The sequence below is a fragment of the Moschus berezovskii genome, chromosome 8 (assembly GCF_049115385.1).
Source record: "Moschus berezovskii isolate FMDL1 chromosome 8, NW_MosBer_1.0, whole genome shotgun sequence".
Taxonomy (NCBI): domain Eukaryota; kingdom Metazoa; phylum Chordata; class Mammalia; order Artiodactyla; family Moschidae; genus Moschus; species Moschus berezovskii.
In genome coordinates, this window is record NC_142467.1 from 39,549,551 (window position 1) to 39,571,980 (window position 22,430).

Consider the following 22,430-nt stretch of genomic DNA (forward strand, 5'->3'; position numbering starts at 1 on the left):
TTTGACCAGAGAGATTATAAATGTCTAGAAAAATGGTGTTCTGTTTGAGATCACATTGCTAAACTAAGCAACTCTAATTTTATCAAATAGAAGAACAAGGAAACAAGGAAAGGGGTTCTGACCTAACATCCAGTTCAAATCTGGGCTTTGAGTCTCAGCCTCCTCACCCGTAAAGTAGGAATATGTCATCTTGTTAACCCCAAGCTGGGTTCACCTCTTGGTGGATGCTGAGCCAAAAGACACAACCAAGCCCCAAAAAGGGAGAAGGAAGGATTAATACTGGAACAGAGGAGCTTCCCAAGTGGCTCAGTGGTAAAGAATCTGCTTGCCAGTGCAGGAATTGCAGGTTTGATCCCTGGGTCAGGAAGATCCCCTGTAGGAGGAAATAGCAAACCACTCCAGTATTCTTTCCATGGACAAAGGAGCCTGGCAGGCTACAGTCATGGAGTCTCAGAGTCAGACACAACTGAACAAGTAGATGATAACAATGAGAACACTGGGGATTTTTCCCAAAGCAGTGTCTCCCAACAGCAAAATTGGGTAAGTTTTAAGCTAAGTTCAGTTCGGTTCAGTCACTCAGTCATATCCGACTCTTTGCAACCCCATGGGTTGCAGCACGTCAGGCTTCCCTGTCCCATCACCAACTCCCAGAGCTTGTTCAAACTCATGTCCATTGAGTCAGTGATGCCATCCAACCATCTCATCCTCTGTCGTCCCCTTCTCCTCCTGCCTTCAATCTTTCCCAGCATCAGGATCTTTTCCAATGAGTAGGCTGTTCGCATGAGGTGGCCAAAGTATTGGAGCTTCAGCTTCAGTCCTTCCAGTGAATATTCAGGACTGATTTCCTTTAGGATGGACTGGTTGGATCTCCTTGCATTCCAAGGGACTCTCAAGAGTCTTCTCCAACACCACAGTTTAAAAGCATCCTTCGGTGCTCAGCTTTCACATCCATACATGACCACTGGAAAAACCATAACCTTGACTAGATGGACCTTTGTCAACAAAGTAATGTCTCTGCTTTTTAATATGCTGTCTAGGTTGGTCATAGCTTTTCTTTCAAGGAGTAAGCGTCTTTTAATTTCACGGCTTCAGTCACCCTCTGCATTGATTCTGGAGCCCAAGAAAATAAAGCCTGTCACTGTTTCCATTGTTTCCCCATCTATTTGCCATGAAGTGATGGGACTGGATGCCATGATCTTAGCTTTTTGAATGTTGAGCTTTAAGCCAGCTTTTTCACTCTCCTCTTTCACTTTCATCAAGAGGCTCTTTAGTTCCTCTTCACTTTCTGACATAAGGGTGATGTCATCTGAGTATCTAAGGTTATTGATATTTCTCCAAGCAATCTTGATTCCAGCTTGTGCTTGATCCAGCCTGGAATTTCTCATGATTTAATCTGCATATACAGTAAATAAGCAGGGTGACAATATATAGCCTTGACATACTCTTTTCCCAATTTGGAACCAGTCCATTTTTCCATGTCCGGTTCTAACTGTTGCTTCTTCACTTGCATACAGATTTCTCAGGAGGCAGATAAGGTGGTCTGATATTCCCATCTCTTGAAGAATTTTCCAGTTTGTTGTGATGCACACAGTCAAAGGCTTTAGTAAAGTCAATGAAGCAGAAGTAGATGTTTAAGCTAAGGGTACATTCATATTCATGAAGGGTCCAACCTTTAGTTGATTGAAGGCAGGAGTCTACATCATTATTCCCTCTTCCACCTGGGTGGAGGCCTTGGTTCCTGCAGAACTCAAAGACATAATCAGATTGTTATGTATATCCCTTAAGGAGGACCTAGGACTGTTCTATCACTAAACTATTGTTTCTCCACTGCTTTTCCTTTGTTTCTTCATTCCCTCACATCCCTTCTTCAGTTCAGTTCAGTCACTCAGCCGCATCCGACTCTTTATGACCCCATGGACTGCAGCATGCCAGGCTTCCCTGTCCATCAACAACTCCCGGAGCTTACTCAAACTCATGTCCATCAAGTCCTGAGACCCATTCAAGGAAAAGCTTTGTGCCCCAGGCTTAGATCACAAAATGACTTAGGCCAAACAATGATTCTCTTCTGTCAAGAAAGCCATGCCTGCTTCTCCTTCTCTGGGACTCCTTACCCTATCGGCCTACAATTTCTCTCTCTAAGCCTAAAATGATTGAATGAGATTTGCATGTGGGCAGCTAACCCAGTGGGCTTAGCAGGTAATGCTGATGGTAAAGAACCGGCCTTCCAACGCAGAAGACATGAGACGGGGTTCCATCCCTGGGTCGGAAAGATCACCTGGAGTGGCAACCCACTCCAGCATTCTTCCTGGGAAATCCTATGGACAGAGGAGCCTGACTGGCTATAGTTCACAGGGTTGCAAAAAGTCAGACACTACTGAAGCGACTTAGCACGCACACCGCTAACACTGTGCCTGTCACATAATAAGCACTCAGAAAATGGGGGGAATGTGGAACCCCACAAGACACCATCCTGACTTCTAAGCCACCATCTTCTGCTGCGGACACGTACCAGCAGAAACAGAGAGAATGACATCAATTATATAGTAGCTTCATTTGTGGTCTGGCTTTATCCACAACCAGGCTGAAGTTTGTCAGGGATTTGTAAATGGGAAAATAGCTCCAGAAAAGTGAAGGAATCAGCCCCAAACCCCACATTACAAAGCCTGGGCTGTAAACCAGGGGTTACAAACTGATTTAGCACAGCCTGCTAGGCTAGGAATGCTTTCTGCGTTTTTAAGTGAAAGAAACGATATATCTAAAAACAGCGATATTGTCTTAATGCCCGAGAATTAAAAGAAATTGAAATCAGCTGCCATGAACAAAGTCTTACTGGAACACAGCGCTGCTCATTCGTTCACCGTACTCCATGGCTGCGTTTGCTGCCAAGGGCAAAGTTGAATAGTTGTGACAGAGAACTCATGGCCTAGAAAGCCTAAACTTTTTATCATCTGGCCCTTCTTAGGAAAAGTGTGCAGACCTCTGCTGGGAAGCACAGCTGCACAGCAACACTTCTGCCCCCAAGAATACAAAATGGATAAATAGCATCTGAGATAACCCAGGGTCCACCTGAAGGCTATGGAAGAAAGAAGAGTTCCAAATCAGAAGGTATGTCGTTGCAGGAACTGCTCCAACCCGGAGGAGCTGAATCCAGCTCAACTCCTTGGAGCTGAGAGAAATTCTCCTTGGAGAATATGAGTTCAGCGTCCTCTTTTTACAGGAAACTTAGACCCAGAGCCTGGAGGCAACCTGTCCAAGGCCACCCAGCACGTGGCTAACAGCCAGGTTGGGGATTGCCTCCCTCAGGGGAGAGAGGCGTGGGCCAGCGCCTGGGTTAGGGGGCGCCTCGGCCCCCGGGGCCTCTAAGGGTCAGTTGGGCCAGAGGGGGCCTACAGCGGCGGGGGGCGTGGGGGTGTCTGTGGAGGCCTCTCCCAGGCGGGAAAGGGGAGGCCCCTGCGATTCGGCCTCCGCCTCCCGCCCGCCCCGCCTTCCCCCAGGTCTCTGCTCCCCGCTTCTCCGCTCGGTTCCTCCGGCGGCTTCGGCCCCCACCCCGCTGCAGCCCAGCTCTAAGGCGAGTCCCGTGCTCTGCCTGCTGCCTGCCAGGGCTAGAAGATTCGCCCAGGCTTTCCAGCTTCGCCCAGGCTTCCCCAACCCCGCACCCCCTGATTTTGCAAAGCACGGAAGACACGCCCAGTTCCTCACGCCTCTGAAAGCAGCATTTGATCCGCGCCGGGTTGGAGAGCTCCTGGCTGATAAGGGATCGGTTGCAGCTGCCCGAGGGCAGCCGTGGGGTGCACAGTGGCTCCAGCCGCCCGGCTGGAATCCGAGACCCGCCCCAGCCTGTTTCCCTCCGGGGTGAACTGGGAGAGCCGCCCCGGAGGAATTCAGAAGCTCCTTCCTCTGGCTGCCTGGAGAAACAGTAGAAGTAGCAGTAAACATTTATTAAAGGTGTGGATCAGAATAGGTGTAACTGCCAAACTCTTAGATCCCTCCCCACCACAAACCCGAGCTTCCCACGGCGCCATCCTCCATCCCCTGGACCCTGGTTCCTACAAGACCCCTCACCCCCCGCCCCGGCACAACTCCTAATCTGACCCAGGGTCCCCGCTTCTGCGACCACCCTGCCATGGTGCTGTCACGAGCCCACAGTCCTCATCAGAAAACTGCTTGGTTTTCAGCCTCTTCTCTGCACCTTCCTTTCCCCCTTTTGGCCTGAAACTTGCCCTCCCCGTGCACCCCCCCCCCAACACCCCTACCCGGGACCCTCAGGAGGAGCTGTTCATTTTCTCTCCTACCCCTGTAGATCAGTCTATAGGGGAGAGGCTTGCTTGCTCCTTGTGGAAATTTGCCATCCACTTCTCCCCTCTGTCCACGCTGCTTCCTGTAGACTAATTACTGTCAGTCTAGACTGCCCACAACCCTTCTTGTTATTCTTTCCTACAGGCTTCTCCTGGGCAGCTCTCACTGGTCAGACATTGCCTTTAATCCTGGAAACAGGATTTGCCTTTTGGTGGGTGTCAGCGGAAAGATACAACCAAACCAAAGATTGGGGAAAGGAAAGCTTGATCACTTGGCAGCAAGTAAGGAGAATCTTACTTACCAGAGATCTTTCTCAAGATAGTGTCTCCATGCATAGTAAACTTGGGAAAGTTTTAAGCTAAGGGCAATGCATATTCGTAAAGGCGTTCTAGGTGAAGAGAATTCAGCATAGAATTGGGGCCATATTGGACAAAGTCCAAGAAGGAAATGGCAACCCACTCCAGTATTCTTGCCTGGGAAATCCCATAGACAGAGGAGCCTGGTGGGCAACAGTCCATGGGATCACAAAGAGTCAGACACAGCTGAGCACACACTACTCCTGCTTAGCTTTGGTTGATTAAAGTCATGTTGGTCAACATTGCCATTCCATTCCCCACCAGGGTGGGGGCCTTAGTTCCTGCAGAACTCAAAGACATAATCAGATTGTTATGTCTATCCCTTGAGAAGGAACTGGGACTGTTTTGTCACTGATAACTATTGTTTATTGACTGTTTTTCTTTTGTTCCTGTATTCCCTCACTTCCCTTAAGATCACTAATTACTGAGACTTGTTCAAGGACAAGTTTTGTGGCCAGGCTTAGATCACAAAATGGCTTAGGTCAAAAATGGCTTCTTGGGGAATTCCCTTGCGGCCCAGTGGTTAGGACTCCAAGTTTCCACTGCCGGGGACCTGGGTTTGGTCTCTGGTCAGGGAATTAGGATCCCACAAGCCATGTAGTACAGCCAAGAAAAAAGAGAGGCTTCTCTTAAGTCAAGAAAGCCATGCCTGGTTCTCTTTCTCTGGTTCCCCCTACCCTGTCTGTTCGTGTCCGTACAGTGACCTACATGGCCTGTCTAGTCTGTTAAGGCTGCAGTAAGAAAATACTACAGACTGAGGGCTTATAAACAACATGAATTGGGGTCTAGCGGTTAAGACTTGGAGCTGCCACTGCAGGGGGCACAGGTTCAATCCCTGGTAAGGGAATTAAGATTCCCACATGCTGAGCAGCAGAAAAAAATGAAAGACAGTGATCTCTCTGGAGTCTCCTTTAAAAGGGCACTAATCCTATGAGGGGCTTCCCTGGTGGCTCAGACATTAAAGAATCTGCCTGCAATGCGGGAGACTTGAGTTTGATCTCTGGATTGGGAAGATTCCCTGGAGAAGGGAATGGTAACCCACTCTGGTATTCTTTCCTGAGAAATCCCATGGACAGAGGAGCCTGGCAGTCTACAGTCCATGGTGTCGCAAAGAGCTGGACATGACTGAGTGACTTTCATTTGACTTCACTTCAATCCCATGACAGCCCTTCTGGCTTCATCACCTCCTCTTTGGAGGTTAGGACTTTAACATATGGACTGCGGGGGATGACAGACATTCAGACCACAGCCCCTTTCTGGCTGCTCACTCAACAACACTGGCTGCCTTCCCACCCCTTCCACAGGCTCCCTCCCAGCGCCGGACTGTTGCACTAGTGGTCCTCACTTCCGGGAAAGCTCACTCTCTCACTTCCAATATTGGTTCCGTGTCACCTTCTCAGTACCCAGAGGAGGCACTTTTCATTTTATTATAAAGTCCCCTTAGGCACCAGGGCCAGCAGTGTTGATGAAGGCAGGAATTTGTGTCTTTATTGCCCTCTGATCTATACTATGCACCTGGGATAGTGCCTAACACACAGGAGGCACTTCAGTAGTATTTTCAGAATGTGCTGTGCTTAGTCACTCAGTCATGTCTGACTCTTTGTGACGCCACGGACTGTACCTGCCAGGCTGCTCCATCCATGGGGATTCTCCAGGCAAGAATACTGGAGTGGGGGATCTTTCCAACCCAGGAATCAAATCAGGGCCTCCTGCACTGCAGGTGGATTCTTTACCATCTGAGTCACCAGGGAAGCTCAGAATAAATAAAACCAAATTCCCCACAGTCTTTAGGGCCTTTTCCCTAGCAGTTCCAATCCCCCAGCACTTTGAAACTGAAACATCAAGGTCCCTTCTCTGTGCTGCAGCCCCCACATTTTCCTGATGAACTCAAGAGGAAGAAGATAATGAGGACAAGTGAGGAGAAGAGTGGTAGATTAAGATAAGTATTAAAAGGAGATCGGTCCTGGGTATTCATTGGAAGGACTGATGCTAAAGCTGAAACTCCAATACTTTGGCTACCTCATGGGAGGAGTTGACTCACTGGAAAAGACTCTGATGCTGGGAGGGATTGGCGGCAGGAGGAGAAGGGGATGACAGAGAATGAGATGGCTGGATGGCAAAACCGACTTGATGGACATGAGTTTGAGTGAACTCCGGGAGGTGATGGACAGGGAGGCCTGGCGTCCTGTGATTCATGGGGTCGCAAAGAGTTGGACACGACTGAGCGACTGAAATGAACTGAACTGAAAAGTCTTCTCTGTGGAGTGAGTGAGTTGAGTCACCAGAGTTAACTGGATGGGTCTACTCCAATTTCAAAATTAGGCTCAGTTCAGTCACCCAGTCCGACTCTCTGTGACCCCATGAATCACAGCACACCAGGCCTCCCTGTCCATCACCAACTCCCGGAGTTCACTCAAACTCATGTCCATCGAGTTGGTGATGCCATCCAGCCATCTCATTCTCTGTCGTCCCCTTCTCCTCCTGCCCCCAATCCCTCCCAGCATCAGAGTCTTTTCCAATGAGTCAACTCTTCACATCAGGTGGCCAAAGTATTGTAGTTTCAGCTTCAACATCAGTCCTTCCAATGAACATCCAGGATTGATCTCCTCTAGAATGGACTGGTTGGATCTCCTTGCAGTCCAAGGGACTCTCAAGAGTCTTCTCCAACACCACACTTCAAAAGCATCAATTCTTCGGCACTCAGCTTTCTTCACAGTCCAACTCTCACATCCATACATGACCACTGGAAAAACCATAGCCTTGACTAGACGGACCTTTGTTGGCAAAGTAATGTGCTTTTTAATATGCTATCTAGGCTGGTCATAACTTTCCTTCCAAGGAGTAAGCGTCTTCTAATTTCATGTCTGCAATCAGCATCTGCAGCAAATTTGAAAAACTCAGCAGGGGCCACAGGACTGGAAAAGGTCAGTCTTCATTCCAATCCCAAAGAAAGGCAATGCCAAAGAGTGCTCAAACTACCACACAATTGCACTCATCTCATATGCTAGTAAAGTCATGCTCAAAATTCTCCAAGCCAGGCTTCAGCAATATGTGAACCGTGAACTTCCAGATGTTCAAGCTGGTTTTAGAAAAGGCAGAGGAGCCAGAGATCAAATTGCCAACATCCGCTGGATCATGGAAAAAGCAAGAGAGTTCCAGAAAAACATCTATTTCTGCTTCATTGACTATGCCAAAGTCTTTGACTGTGTGGATCACAATAAACTGTGGAAAATTCTGAAAGAGATGGGAATCCCAGACCACCTGACCTGCCTCTTGAGAAACTTATATGCAGGTCACAAAGCAACAGTTAGAACTGGACATGGAACAACAGACTGGTTCCAAATAGGAAAAGGAGTACGTCAAGGCAGTATATTGTCACCCTGCTTATTTAACTTATATGCAGACTACATCATGAGGAACGCTGGGCTGGAAGAAGCACAAGCTGGAATCAAGATTGCTGGGAGAAATATCAATAACCTCAGATATGCAGATGACACTACCCTTATGGCAGAAAGTGAAGAGGAACTCAAAAGCCTCTTGATAAAAGTGAAAGAGGAGAGTGAAAAAGTTGGCTTAAAGCTTAACATTCAGAAAACTAAGATCATGGCATCTGGTCCCATCACTTCATGGAAAATAGATGGGGAAACAGTGGAAACAGTATCAGACTTTATTTTTTGGGCTCCAAAGATTAGGCTAGATAGTACCAACATCCTACCTGCAATAATAGAATTGCTGTGTTGAGTGTTACATGGTTTTAGATGATGGAATATCACAGGTACTGGTGGAATGATCTAGATAGCCAATAAAAAGCATACAAAGAAAAGACGCACCCCCACATACCTGGGACTATGTTAAATGCTTTCAGCATTAACTATATACTTTATATCCTTTTAATATTCACAACTCTATGAGATTATGTTATTATTACCCATTTTATAGATGAGGAAACTAAGGTATGGGGTAAGGAGGTCTGGAGTCAGTTCTCTGCAAAATCTTAAGCCCCATAGGCCTGAAATCCAGGCCAGTAAGTCCAGCCACACTTTAGATAGAGCCCCTTGGGTTCTCACACTTAACAGATCTGAGGAACTTGTCTCTCATCCTCCCAACCCCCACCCCCATTCTCTTGTCAGCCCAGTCAGAAACCAGATCTCTTCCCTGCCTCTCATTGCCATATCTAATCAATCACCCTAGTCCTCCTTATCTTTGGAAACTCCACCAAACCCGCCTCCAGGCATCTACCCTCAGCCCATCACATCCTTCTTCCAGAGTCAGGCTTTCTAAGTGCAGATCTTCATGGCACAGGTAATATTCAAAAGTGGTCCCCATTTTCTTGGGGATAAAATCCTCCTTCCAGCCACTTCCTGTATCTCCATTTCCACTGGCTCCTCCCAGAGATAAATCTCTGGCCCAACCCAGGTTTTGGTGGACTTTTATACCTCGGGACCACTACATGTGCTGCTCCCAGCTTCTCTCTGCCTGGACAATGGTTATTTGACCTATAAGTCCCAGTTTGGCCTTCTCTGTCCGCTGGGACTAGGTCGTCCCTACCCTAATGAAATTGCTGTCTGTCTTTCCTGTCCCGCAAGTAGAGTGGAAACTGCTCAAGTACTGGAATCCCATTGGTCTTGTAAGTAGGGGCCTGGCAGACACAGCAGACCCTCAATATTACATTTGTTGTCTGAGTGGATGAAGATAAATAAGTAGAAGGATCAGCCTGCATCCCAAGCAGAGACGTAGGCACATTTACACACTTGTCCTAGAGTGGGGGGTCTTCACACTCGTGTGGTGGAGTGGCCTAGAGCCTTAACAATGGAGTAAGATCAATGAGTTTGCATCCTGATTCTAACAAAATCTGTGTGGATGATATTAGGCGGGCTCCTTGGCCTCACTGTGCCTTGGGCTTTCCTTGTAAAATAAGAGGATATCGTCTTCAAGTGCGTAAAATAAAAGCATGGCCAAGTGAAAGGCTCTGCAGACAGTGTTTATCAGATTGTGGTTCTATCTATTTCTGCTGCTCAGCAAGACAGCATGATGACAAAGATGAGGACCTGGCAATCAATGTGCGCGCATCTGAATATTGGCTCTTCCACCTATTAGCTTTGTGATTTGGGGCAGATGACTCAACCACTCTGAGCCTCAGTTTTGGGGTAAAAGTACCTACCTCCCAGGGTTGCTGTGAGAATAAGATAAATATATAGAGCAGTTAGCTTGGTGCTCCAATAACAGTTGGCTATCCGTTCCGTTCCGTCGCTCAGTCGTGTCCGACTCTATGTGACCCCGTGGACTGTAGCCTACCAGGCTTCTCCGTCCATGGGATTCTCCAGGCAAGAATACTGGAGTGGGTTACTGTTTCCTTCTCCAGGGGATCTTCCCGACCCAGGGATCGAACCCGGGTCTCCCGCATTGAGGGCAGACACTTTAACCTCTGAGCCACCAGGGAAGTCCAACAGTTGGCTATATGTTTCACTGTAATTCCTACAGCACACTTGAGTCTTGTACTATAATGGCCAGGAATCCTGGGTTCTCCATGAGTGACTCAGAGACAAATTCCTCTTCTCTGCTGTTCAGTTTTCACATCTCTACAAAGGATCAGCTCATTTGGCTCCCTCCGGCTCTGAAATGTCAGACTTCTGAGTCCTTCCTGGGCTTCTTCATTGCTGACGCTACCTGGCACCCTCTCCAAGGAAACTCACCTTCTAAGGAAAGAGGAAAGACCCCTTTCTGTCTCTCCAGCTCTGCTCCCTTGGCCTTATCAAAGCGGGCTCACTCCCTTACTCATCCCCTCTGGGGGTCTCTGTGCTTCCTGCTTCCAGTGGGTGCTAATGGGTTAATCAGAGGCACTAATGGAACCCACAGGAGCTCAGTGTTAGCTGACTAATGGGTCGCCCCATCTGCCTCCCTGTAACACGACGCCTCCACTCTGCAAAAGGCACTCAGAGATCTGCTGTTGGCTCCAATCTGCTGGCTTCTGACATCTCCAAAGGCTGAAGGCTGGAGAGAGAGGGAGGGAGGGGGACTGGGGAAGTGGAGACAGGGAGGGAGAAGCTCTGTGTCAGCAGGCAGGACATCCGGGCTCCCATCCCAGCTCTGACACTGATCTGCTGTGTGAGCTAACACAAATCCATCCCCTTTTCTGGGCCTCAGTTTCCTCATTCCCCATTTCCTGGGCAGGTCGGGCTGTAAAGACTTTACTGGAGCTGTAATAACATTCTGGAATGATCCAGTCCTGTCACTTTTGCAGTGGAGGCGCAAATGTCCTTTCAGCCTCAGTCACTGTCCAAAAACTATAGAGGGCCTGTGACGCATCAGCCTGAGGCTGGCATAGAGTGAGGCACAGTCTTTTCCCCAGGGGCTCTTGGGCTCTGGCCATCCTGCTATTGTTTCTCTGTTTGACACATGAGAGAGAGCAGGGAGGCCTCCGTGCTTACTGAGGATCCCATGTGTGCTAGCCTGGCAGAGGGCTCGGAGAACATACAGGTAGCTGCCGATCTGTCAGTCCTCTTGTTTTTCCGATTATACCACGTTCTCTTGCCTCCTGGTCTTTGCACAAGTCAAACCTGGACTCGCACTCCCTTCCCTGCTCTTTGCCTGTCTAACTCAATTCATTTTTCAGGCCTCCCCTTCGTTCATTTGTGTACTCATTCATTCAACCTATACTCAGAGAGTTTACCAAGGGCAGGGCTGTGCCAAGGGTTTGGGATCCAGAAGTAAGAAAGACACAGTCTGTTCCTGAGCCCATACAGATTCTTATAGGAGGAGATGGTCAATTTAACAAGTTCAGAAAAAAAAAACTTGAGATGAACACAGAAATAGCCTGAGAAGTGAGCAATCCTAGAAGAGGCAACTGCGTGTGCACAGCTCAGAGTCAGGAAAGAAAACAGCTTTTTAGAAGAGTAGAAATGCAATGCAGGAGACCCGGGTTCAATTCCTGGGTGGGGAAGATCCCCTAGAGAAGGAAATGGCAACCCACTCCAGTATTCTTGTCTGGAGTATCCCATGGACAGAGAAGCCTGGTGAGATACAGTCCATGGGGATCGCAAAAGTCGGACACAACTTAGTGACTAAACCACCAGCAAGGTAAAGTGATGTGCCCAAGTTCACACAGCTTGGAAGTGATGGAGCCTGGATTCAAACCACCGTGTCCCAGGGGTTTGATCACACTAGCAATTATCCTAGTTGCTCTCAGCAAATTCTCATGGCTGCATGAATGAATGAATGCGTGTACAAATTATAAACACTTGAACTGAGAGGCATGGCTGAATGAGAACATTTCCAGCCCTAAGAAGCTCACCGTCTTCATCTCCTTGGGTCTGTTTTTGGAACAGAGAGCAGAGTGCTCTCATTGGCTGAGGGACTGCTGTGTGCCAGGTACTGTACCCAGTGGCCCTTGTGGTTATCTGCTCTGTCCAGAGTGACTGCCATGTCAATCTGGGCTGCACAGGGAGCGGGGCATGGGGGAACTTCAGGGAGCACACTGGTAGCTGGGGGCTTTCCCTGGGCAGCTCAGCTGTCTTGTGAGAGCCCTGTCTCTGGCTGGCTCCCTAGCTCATCAATCACTCCGCTGCGCTCTGCCAGGCTGGATCTCAGAGGAAGACTAGTCAGCTGAAGATGGAATGGGCAGCTGGCTCATGAGGGAATCGAAGACACTAGGGAGTGGGGGGTGGGGAGAGCAGCCCAAGGAGGTGGCTGAGGAGGGGATCGATGCCCCTTCCACTAAGGAGGGCCGATCACAGGAGGAGGGGGGCAGGGTTCCCATTGGAAAGGCAGCAGGGTGAGCAGGAGGGGTGGGGAAAATGGCTAGTGTGGGCGGAGGCGGTTTCCCATTGCCACGGAAATTCAGTCCCCCCACCCCCGCCCCCCGGCCCCCGGCTGCCTCCCTCGGGCCCCAAGGAGCACACTGAGCTGGGGGAGGCGGGCAGCTCTGGGCGGCTATTGACCGCAGGCTCAGCTGCCCTCCAGCACTGCTGTGGCTCCCTGTGGCCTGGTTTCCCAGCACCCCCTGCCTCCCCTCACCACCACTGGAGAGGCTGGGGCATCTCTGTCTTCACCACCCTCCTCCTTTCTCAGATCTGAGCCTCCTGGGATTGGAACTGCACTGTCTCCCCAGTGAGGCTCTGCTGAAAGTCAGGATGTCTGTGCGGAAGACTCCTTGGAGATCTTCTAGTCCAGAGAGGCAAACCCACAGGCTTCTGTTTTTGTTTTGCTTTTCAGTCTACTCAGTTAAAAGAAAAACAAACAAAAAAACTACTTGCTAACTTTAAACCAAAAATAGATTGTGCATAAAAATCTGATTTCTGGATTCTATTTTAAAAATCCAAGGATCTGGCTACTCTGAGCTGGCTTTCAGGAGCTGAGCCCACCATGCTCACTTTGGCCCTCTGTGTTACTGACCAGGCCCCTGTGGGCTGTAAGTTTCCAACCCTCACCACTTCCCAACCCCTCACTGGAGAGGGTGAGGCCCATAGTGGGAAAGAGTGAGAGCAGGGACCCAGGAGGTACAGTAGCCCTGAGATGTTAGAGGCCTCCTTGCTTCTTATCCCAGGGCTACTTTTTTTTTTCTTTTAATGTTTATTTTTTAAAAAGTATTCATTTGACCCCACTGGGTATTAGTTCTGGCCAGTAGAATCTTTGGTTTCATTGTGGCATATGGGATCTTGTGTCATGAGGGATCTAGTTCCCTGACCAGGGATTGAACCTGGGTCCCCTGCATTGCAAACGTGGAGTCTTAGCCACTAACTCATCAGAGAAGTCCTGTAGGGCTTCTTTTCTTGAGGTGTGATCTTGGGCAAGTAACCAAAGAAACTCTCAGAGCTTCACAGTTTTCTCATCTGTGAAATGGAGATACAGTGAACTTGTGAGGAATCATTGAGATACTGCACATTTAACATTTAGCACCATCCCTGTGTGTTTACAAGGAAGATGCTCTTAGTTTTGAATAGGTAATGTGTGTGATGATATATATGTTTCAGTTAATAATCACATACACTCGAAGAACTACCCGGAAACTCAGTGGCTTGAAACAGCAATGTGTCATTGTCTCTTGTGGTTCTGTATGCCGATGCGCTTCATATAGGGGGTTCTCATCTGGGGTCTCTGGCATTGATTTGGTCACATGGCAGCTAAGGGTACAGTCATTTGAATGCTCCTCGGGGGACTGAACTTCCAAGATGGCTCTCTCACATGGTTGCGTATGCTGTTAGTTGAAGCCCAGGTGGCAGTGGACCGCAGTGCCAGGGCTGGTCTACATGGCTTGGACTTCTAGCATGGTGGCCGGGGTCTGAGAGAAAGTGTCCCAGATCGAACTGCAGGACCTTTTATAACCTAGCCTTCAAAGTCACATAGTATCATGCCTGCCATTCTTCATCCTTCTAAGCAAATGCAAAACAGTTCCGATGGAACAGGACAGGACAGAGACTCCACCTCTCAAAGAATTGGGGGGGAGGTGTGTGTGTCAAGTTTTAAAACCACCACAAGTCATATTTGTAAACTGAAAAACAAGTCTCACTTCTACCTCATTTCCCCAGGGCTGAATTACACTTCCTTATGGCAACCATTACTAATTAATTCCCTGTGTATCTTTCCAGAGAGAAGATACACACAGACACAGGCCTTTATTTTTTCCATAAACAGACATATAGTTTTATATATACAGACATCCCTACTGTCTACCCTGGTTATCCAAACACTATTCCAACTCAGGGACAAAATGGATTCATATAGCCTCTTGGATGAACTGTTTGTTAATGAACTCCTGCTATTTGCTATCTGAAAGGAAAGACAAGAGTCAAAGATTCCAATAATGTAGCATCCCTTGCGTTGAATCCCTGCTATCTGAATTCGGAAACCAAACAGATCTGGATAGCAAGAGATGCTTATGTAAATATACATAGATAGATGTGTAAATATAAATATGCAAATATATGTAAGAATATCCCCTGCTGCCCTGCCCCCTCAACGCGCTTGGCACACTATTCTGTCCCTTGCCTTTTTTACTTTAGAACCTGTCTAGAAGATCAGCCTGTTACAGCTCATACAGATGTTTCGTTCTTTGTAGATGCACAGAGCATTCTGTTGTTCAGCTACACCATTATTTGCTCAATCAAATCAATTCCAATTGGCTACTTTTCCCCTCCCCGGTCTTCTGTGAATCATAACCCACAGTGCGGTGAATAGGCTCATCCAGAAGCCTTTATGCACTTGTGTAAGATTATCTCTGTGATAAATCCCTAGAGGCAGAATCCTGGTCAAAGGGAAGGATTCCAATGACCACCTCTTATCCATCCTGGCAGGACCTGCTCAGACTTGACATCTCTTGTGCTCTGGCCTGGACCTTTTGCCCATGCTCATGCTGGCACCTGTGGAATCCTGCCAGCTTCCAGGGCTGCAAGTGGCAGCTGCTTCCCAGCTACTCACGGAGATTATACGGGGCCTGCAGGAGACTTTGCAGGGACAGAGACAATGACTTCTGCAAAAGGAGGGCGTGGGGAGCTGAGAAGCACCTCACCCCACTTATTTGCCTCCTGGTTTTCAGCAGCAGCTGCATCTGTTTTTCTCAGATCTCAGAGCAGTTGCTGGGGATATTCAGGCTGCTCTCACTCCCTTTAAACAGAAAAACAATGCTTGCTTCTTGTGGCAGATCTGCACCCAGCTGTGTAGAGCTGTGTATAGAAGCTTCTAGATGTGCCAAGGCCACGACCTGGAGGCACCATCAGGAGCCCCAGTGGCCCCTTCATCTGTCACAGGATGCCCATAACTGCTAGGTTCTACTCCTGTACCAGACACAACATTAAACTAGAAGTCAGGGATCTAAATTCTTGTCCCTACAATTCCCATTTGTGGGTGCAGTTGCCCTTATGCGCCCTGCATTTTGATGAGGAGGCTAGATGGCACAAGGGGGTGGTGGTGTGCAGGTCATTTACTGTTTGCCCACAGACCTATCCCTTGCCCACTGACTTCCTATTGTGCTGTGCTTAGTCCCTCGGTCTAAGTATCTGACTCTTTGTGACCCCATGGACTGCAACCTGCCAGGTTCCTGTGTCCATGAGGTTTCTCCAGGCAAGAATGCTGGAGTGGGTTGCCATGCTCCTCCATCTTCCCAATCCAGGGATCAAACCCAGATCTCCCGCACTGTGGGCACACAGGGCCTTCCTATTAAGTTTGGCCAATGGGAGGTACTGGCAGATCAGAGAGCAGAGGGTAGGGAGGGCTTGGGTTGTACCCACCTCCTCACCCCCTCATACCCCCAACACCACCATTTCTGCAGCCTCTGGCAATGACTCCAGAGGATGGCTTCTTCCTCCAATATCTTAGCTCCTACCAGGAACCAAGGCCCTCCTTGGGCTGCAGTAACACTAACTCCTCCCTTTAGCCCTGAAGAAATAGTGATTTCCTATATGGTTGTTAGGGCTCCTAGGCGGTGCAGTGGTAAAGAGTCCACCTGTCAATTTGGGAGACATGGGCTTGATCCCTGGGTCAAGAAGATCCCCTGGAGAAGGAAATGGCAACCCACTCCTGAGAAATCCTATGGACAGAGGAGCCTGGCGGACTACAGTCCATGGGATCACAAAGAATCGGGATACAACTGAACACACACATGCATACAGTTGTTAATCTCTATAGTTGCCCCACCTTTCCTTGGTTTTCATCTCTTCTAGCCCCTCTCTAACTAGTTGCCCATATTAAATTTCTTATCTTGAACTGTCTGGCATGGGTTTTTGTTTGTTTTTAAATATTTATTTATTTGGCTTTGATGAATCTTAATTGCAGCACGTGGGATCTTTAATTGAGGCTTGTGAACTCTTAGTTGCATGATCTAGTTCCCTGACCAGGGATCAAACCCCAGCCCCCTACACTGGGAGCCTAGAGTCTAAGCCACTTATGTGGACTCAAGTCAGAATGTCTAGATTCACAGCCCATCTCTACCCCTTCCTAGTTTTGAGACCCTGGGCAAGTTATTAACCTCTGTGTGCCTCAGTTTCTTCATCTGTAAAGTGGGAATGATAATAGTAGTACCTATCTCCTTGGCTTATTGTGAAAGTCAGTTGGACTAAGTTTGTAAAGTGGTTAGAACAACGCCTGGAATATATCAAGCATACTGTCAATACTAGGTGCTACTAACTTTTTTCTCATTTAGTCCTCACAGCTTCTCTGAGAGACAGGATCTGTTATTGTCCCAGTTTTATAGACAAGGAAAGGGAAGCCCAGAAAGATGGTGACTGAGTCACACTTCTGCAGTGACAGGATTCAGACCAGGCCAGGGGCACTCCAGGTGATGGCCACTCTACCAGGCAGTAGATCCAAATCATACCCAGTGGGCAGGCTGGAGACCTGGGGGGCTGCTGCATAGAGCTCTATGCTTTGCTAACTACTGAGCACTGGGTGCTTGGCCAGCCCATTCTTTTTTTTTTTTTTTGGGTAATAGAGACATTTATTTCCAATAACTCTTACATGAAATTATAATGTGTAAAACAGGACAAATTCAATGTGCTCTGCTTTAAATAATTTTATTTACTTATTTATTTTGACTGTGTGGTATTTGTTGCTGTGAGGGTTTTTCTCTAGTTTTGGTGAGCAGGGGCTGCTCTGCAGTTGCAGGCTTCTCATTGCACTGGCTTCTCTTGTTGCAGAGCACAGACTCTAGAGCACACAGACCCAGTAGTTGTGGCCTGCGAGCTCTAACGCACAGGCTCAAGGGTTGTGGCACATAGTGATAGTTGCCCTGAGGCATGTGGGACCTTCCTGGTCCAGGGATTGAACCTGTGTCTCCTGCATTGGCATGTGGATTCTTTACCACTGAGCCACCAGGGAAGCCCCAAGGTGCTCTGCTTTAAGCTGACAAGGCTTATTACACCCTGATTCCTTCTGGCCCTAAGCCTCCTATGAAGCTACACCAGGGAAGTTCCATGCTCACAGGGAGACCAGATTGAAAGCCTCTGATGAAGGGAAATCTTGAGCTGATTTGGTTTTAGCCAGCTTTCTTTAAATTGGAAGATAATTGCTTTACAACGTTGTGTCGGTTTCTGTTGTATATCATGAATCAGTCAGAAGTATACATACGTCTGCTCCCTCTTGAACCTCCCTCCCACCCTTTACCCTCCAGCCCATTCTTGCAAATGGGAAGCCAACTCAGTCAGCAGCCCGTTCCCCAGGCTGGATGGAAAGGGGTGAGGCTGTGTCAGGGAAGGAAAGGGGTGATGGCCAGGGAGCCTAAGACCATTTTCACCTTTTTCGTTGTGGTGACAGTTCAGTGAGCTCTTCCTATGGGGACAGATTTTGTGCTCAGTGTTTCACACGCCAAATGAGTTAAGAGTCTTGGAGCTTCAGGCAAAGGAAACCAAACTAGACTGGCATGAGGAAAATGTGAATGAATTTGTTCTTCAAACCGGGAAGTTCAGGATCAGATTTGACTTTAAGCAATGCATGATGATGCCATCACCATGATGGTGGTTATCATCGCCATTATCTTGGCTCTGTTTCCTTCTAAGCAGTGACTTTACCCACACGTAGATGGGCTCTCCCCAAACTCATATTCTTCCAGCTCAGTACCACCAGGGAAGAGAGATCCAGACTCTGGTTGGCACACGTGCGTCTCTAATCCACCCTAGGGACCAATAACTGTTGCCAAGAAGAGGACAGTATAACTGGCTGGGCACAGTCCATGCCCCATCCCTGTGGCATGGAAGAGGCCAAGGCTCTGTGACTGAAAGTCTTTTTTTTTTTTTGTAATATTTATTTGACAGCACAATCTTAGTTGCAGTACGTAGGATCGTTAAACTTCATTGTCCCATGAAGAATCTTTAGTTGCAGCATGTGGGATCTAGTTCCCTGACCAGGGATTGAACCCAGGCCCACTGCATTGGGAGCATGGGTCTTAGCCACTGGACCACCAAGGAAGTCCCTGTGACTGAAAGTCTTAACGGAGGACATAGCATGGTGTAGATCGCAGAAGAAAGGGATGCTATGGGACAATCTTTTAAAAAGGAGTAAATGGATGAATTCATGACTCACCAGATAAGCATTCCTTTATTGAATCAGTACTATTGTTAGCTTTAGTTTGCAGAGGAGGAGACACAGGTTGAGGAAGAGGTTGAGGGTCATGGCCCAGCTATTATATAGGACTGGAGCCCAGGGTTGCCTGACTCCCAAAGTACCTGCTTTTACCCATGATCACTGCCATCCTCAGAGGCCCTGCAGAGCTCAAGGAGAAAGGAGTGGGAGAAGAAGAAATCAGGAGTGGGAGAGGAGATGGAAGACAAGATTCTGGGCCCTGCCTTCAGTCATGTCCAATAGGGAAGGCCAAGCTCCCTCTGTGGGCAGAGATCACTAATACTTGTGCGGCGGGGCTCTGTTGCACACTGTTGACCCAGGGCCCTGGCTGAGGATCCTCCGCTTTGTTTTTTCCTCTGAGGCATGAGTCAGGCTTTGCCCTGGCCTCATGTTTGGTGCTGAGCAATCTGTGTGATCACGCACGCAGGAAGCAGTGCTCATCCAAACCAGCTTGTCAAACAGGCCCTGCTCCCTGACGGCAATCCCCTGCACCTCCTCCCACTCCACATCTCTCCTGGTCAGTCCCGCTGGCAGGCCGAAGCCCCGCCCACCCCCGGAATTTGTATCTCCTGTTCCTTCCGCCTGCCTGGAAAGCACATCCTCTACCCTCTATCCGACTGGGCTGACTCCTTTTCATCCTGTGGAATTCATCTCAGGGGTCACTTCCTTCAGGAAGCTTCTACAACATGCCTGTCACTCTCCCCAGTCTGAAGGTCCCTTCTCTGTGTTTATTTCTAGCATAGCAGTCAGCACATTCTGATGAAATTCTTCTGATTGATCTGTTTTTCTCACCAAATTCTAGATCTCTGAGGATAAGAACTTCCTTTCTGAGCAGTTGGTGCTCCATAAATGTGTGCTGAATTAACAGATGAATGAATAAAGGCACTGCTGGGACCTATGACATTCTCTTTCCCAGGTCTAGGCACTGACTAGGGCTGTCTAGGATATAGGTTGGGTGTTCAGGCAGGGTAGGAATGCAGCCAGGATCCTTGAGGCTTCTTGGGAAAATACCTCTAGTTTCAGGCAACCAGGGCAGGATTTCAGAGGCCTGGGTCATTGCCGGTTTCTCTGTGGCCTAAAAAAAAAATGTAGATTAAGTAGAATTTACTCCTTAAGCAAATTATAGATTAAATCATAGATTTATATAATATAATTATATAATCTCGTGTGAAATGTTGGAGTCCTAGAAACTGATGTCGAGATAGTTTGTTTTTTGCTTATATGACTGATGTAAGGGAGGAAAAACTTTTCTTCTACCCTCTTATGTTAATAACTGGGGTCCTGTGGATTAAACCAACAACAGACAAATTATTAAGAAAAATAGATAGGTTTATTCACAACAACTAGGAGTTTACAGAAAAATGTGACTCAAGAATGTGATTAGAATTTGGGGTTTATGTACCATCTTAACTGGAGAAGGGGAGGAGAGAGAAGGGCACTTCCAGGAAAACAAATGGTTATGAGGAAAAAGAAATGGGCCTTTAGGAGGCTAGATGGGAGATACGATCACTTTATGACAATGTCTGTTTAGGTGGGCAATTCTGTTCTCTGATCAATTGTCCCTTGTTGCTCCCCAGGGAGGGATTTAGGACAATTGAGTTCTTTTGAGAAGCTGTGGTTTTAAACAGATAAAAAAGTATCAGGAACTCAAATGCCTTCTGCTCACAGTAATTTTTATGGCACAGTGGCATATTCTTGACTCTTTTACTGAAAAGTCAGGGATTCAGTACTTCATCAGTTAAACCTAGATCCAGAGGCTCTAACTGTTGCATCGAGTATCACGTCTCTGACCGTCTCTTATAGACATCAGTGTATCCAGCAGTCTGGTCCCCTCTCCTTCCCTCTGTCTGGTTCTCTGCCTCTCTTTCCATGGGGTCTCCTTCTGTGACGGCGTCTTCCTCAAGCAAGCCCCCCCTGTGTCATGGCCAGATGGTTTCCAAGCACCTCTAGCTGTGCAGGAAGCTGATGGCTGACAATGTCTCTCTTCTCAAGAGTTCCAGCAAAATTCCTTGGGATGGTCTCATTCTATGAGGCTTCAGAGGCTTCTGCTGGTCTCCAGCAGCAGAAGAAATGGGCTGATCAGTCAGGCCAGGCCTGACCCATTTGCCCATCCTGGAGCCAGGAAGGAAGACCAGGTTAGCCTCACCTGATCCACATGGGGCTGAGAATGGCGGAGGGGTGGCTTCTGAAAAGATAACTAGGGTGCTGCCAACAAAAGGAGCAAAGTGGATTCCAGGCCAGGGGCAACCATAGATGCCCTCTACACAGAGAGAAAAGCTGAGTCACAGTCATGGGCTCACAGCGTTTCAGAGGCTGAAGGCCCCTTAGGTGAACTCCTGCGGCTCTTTTACGATGGCTGCTTGCCTGGTGCCCATTCTGTCCATGCTGGTGGCCGAGTCCCGGGAGCCTGAAGGGCAGGGGGAAGGGTCCCTCTAGTGTTCCTCTTCCCTGATTGCTTCTCTGCTGCTGGAAGATTCTGGGTCACAGCTGCCCACAAGGGGCCTTGTTTATACTCCTTCTCAATGTGCTCTGGGTTCTGGCCACCTGCCAGGTTGGCGGTCGGCCATGCTGACCATGGGCTACAAACTCTCTCCTTGACACAGTTGGAAAGATATCCGGGGCTCCTCGGGAGCTAGAAGCAAGCCAGGGAGCAGGCAGCAGTCCAGCCTGAGGCTGAGGCCAAGGGCCCCCTCTGCTCTCCTCTTTCCATCAGCCCCGGCAGCCAGGGCACCGCCTCTCCAACCGCACACCGGAGCCTCCTGTTCAGACCTGCTCAGACGCTCCTGAGGCCTGGGGCCATTATGTTTCTCCTGAGTGAGAACTGAAACAAGAGGAGAGGATAGTTTGCTGAACACAGCCTCCCAGCCTGGAAAGGACCCCCCGCGCCCCCTCCCTCTCCCCCTTGCTGAACCAGCAGAGGTTCTGAGGCCCAGCAGAGGCCAAACCAGGTCTCAGAGATTCCCCTGCGGCTCCTGCCGTCTTCCTTCCTGTCCTCCTCCTCTCTTCACTTTCCCTCCACAGAACTTTCAGCAGAAAGGGAGCTTTAAAAACACCAGCTCCAGAGATTGCAGGCTGGTGGATCACAGATCAGAACATGTTGTATTTGGCTCTCCCACTGTTTAAGAAAAATTTGAGCCAACGTTCTAAAAACTGGGAGGTTTCACATAGAAATTCATGTGTCCAGCTTTTTTAGAAAGCACGTAATATCCTCTAACACCAGACCTGCGTGTCCACATGGGTGCTGCTGAGGGTCAGCCGCTCCTGTAAACAGAGTCAGCATCCCTCAGCTGCCCCTGCAGACGGGAAAGGGGCTACAGTCCCCTTTTGTCCCCTCCACTGAGACCAAGTGCCCCTTGCCATTTTCTTCACCATTGGCAGTTTTGTCTTTATTACTTTAGACAGTTTGCCTCCAGAGCTCCATAAGAAATGGAAAATGAGAGTGGCGTGTTTTAAGGAAATCAGAAGACAACCTTTTTCTTTGTAGAGGTAATGAATACTCATTAGCTTGGCCCCAGTGAACATTTGGGTTTGCAACCTCAGTATAATTACCCCGTCCCCGTTGCAGTCTTGCAAAAGGACTAACCTGGGCCCAGAAAGGTACAGTCTAGTCTCTGACCAAGGATGCATAACAAGTCAGTGGGAGGGTATCCACACCTGCACTTCTTGGATCGAAAAGGGTCTTTAGGCTCCCTCCTCCATCCACACCAGCTCTCAGAAGGCACAATGACATCC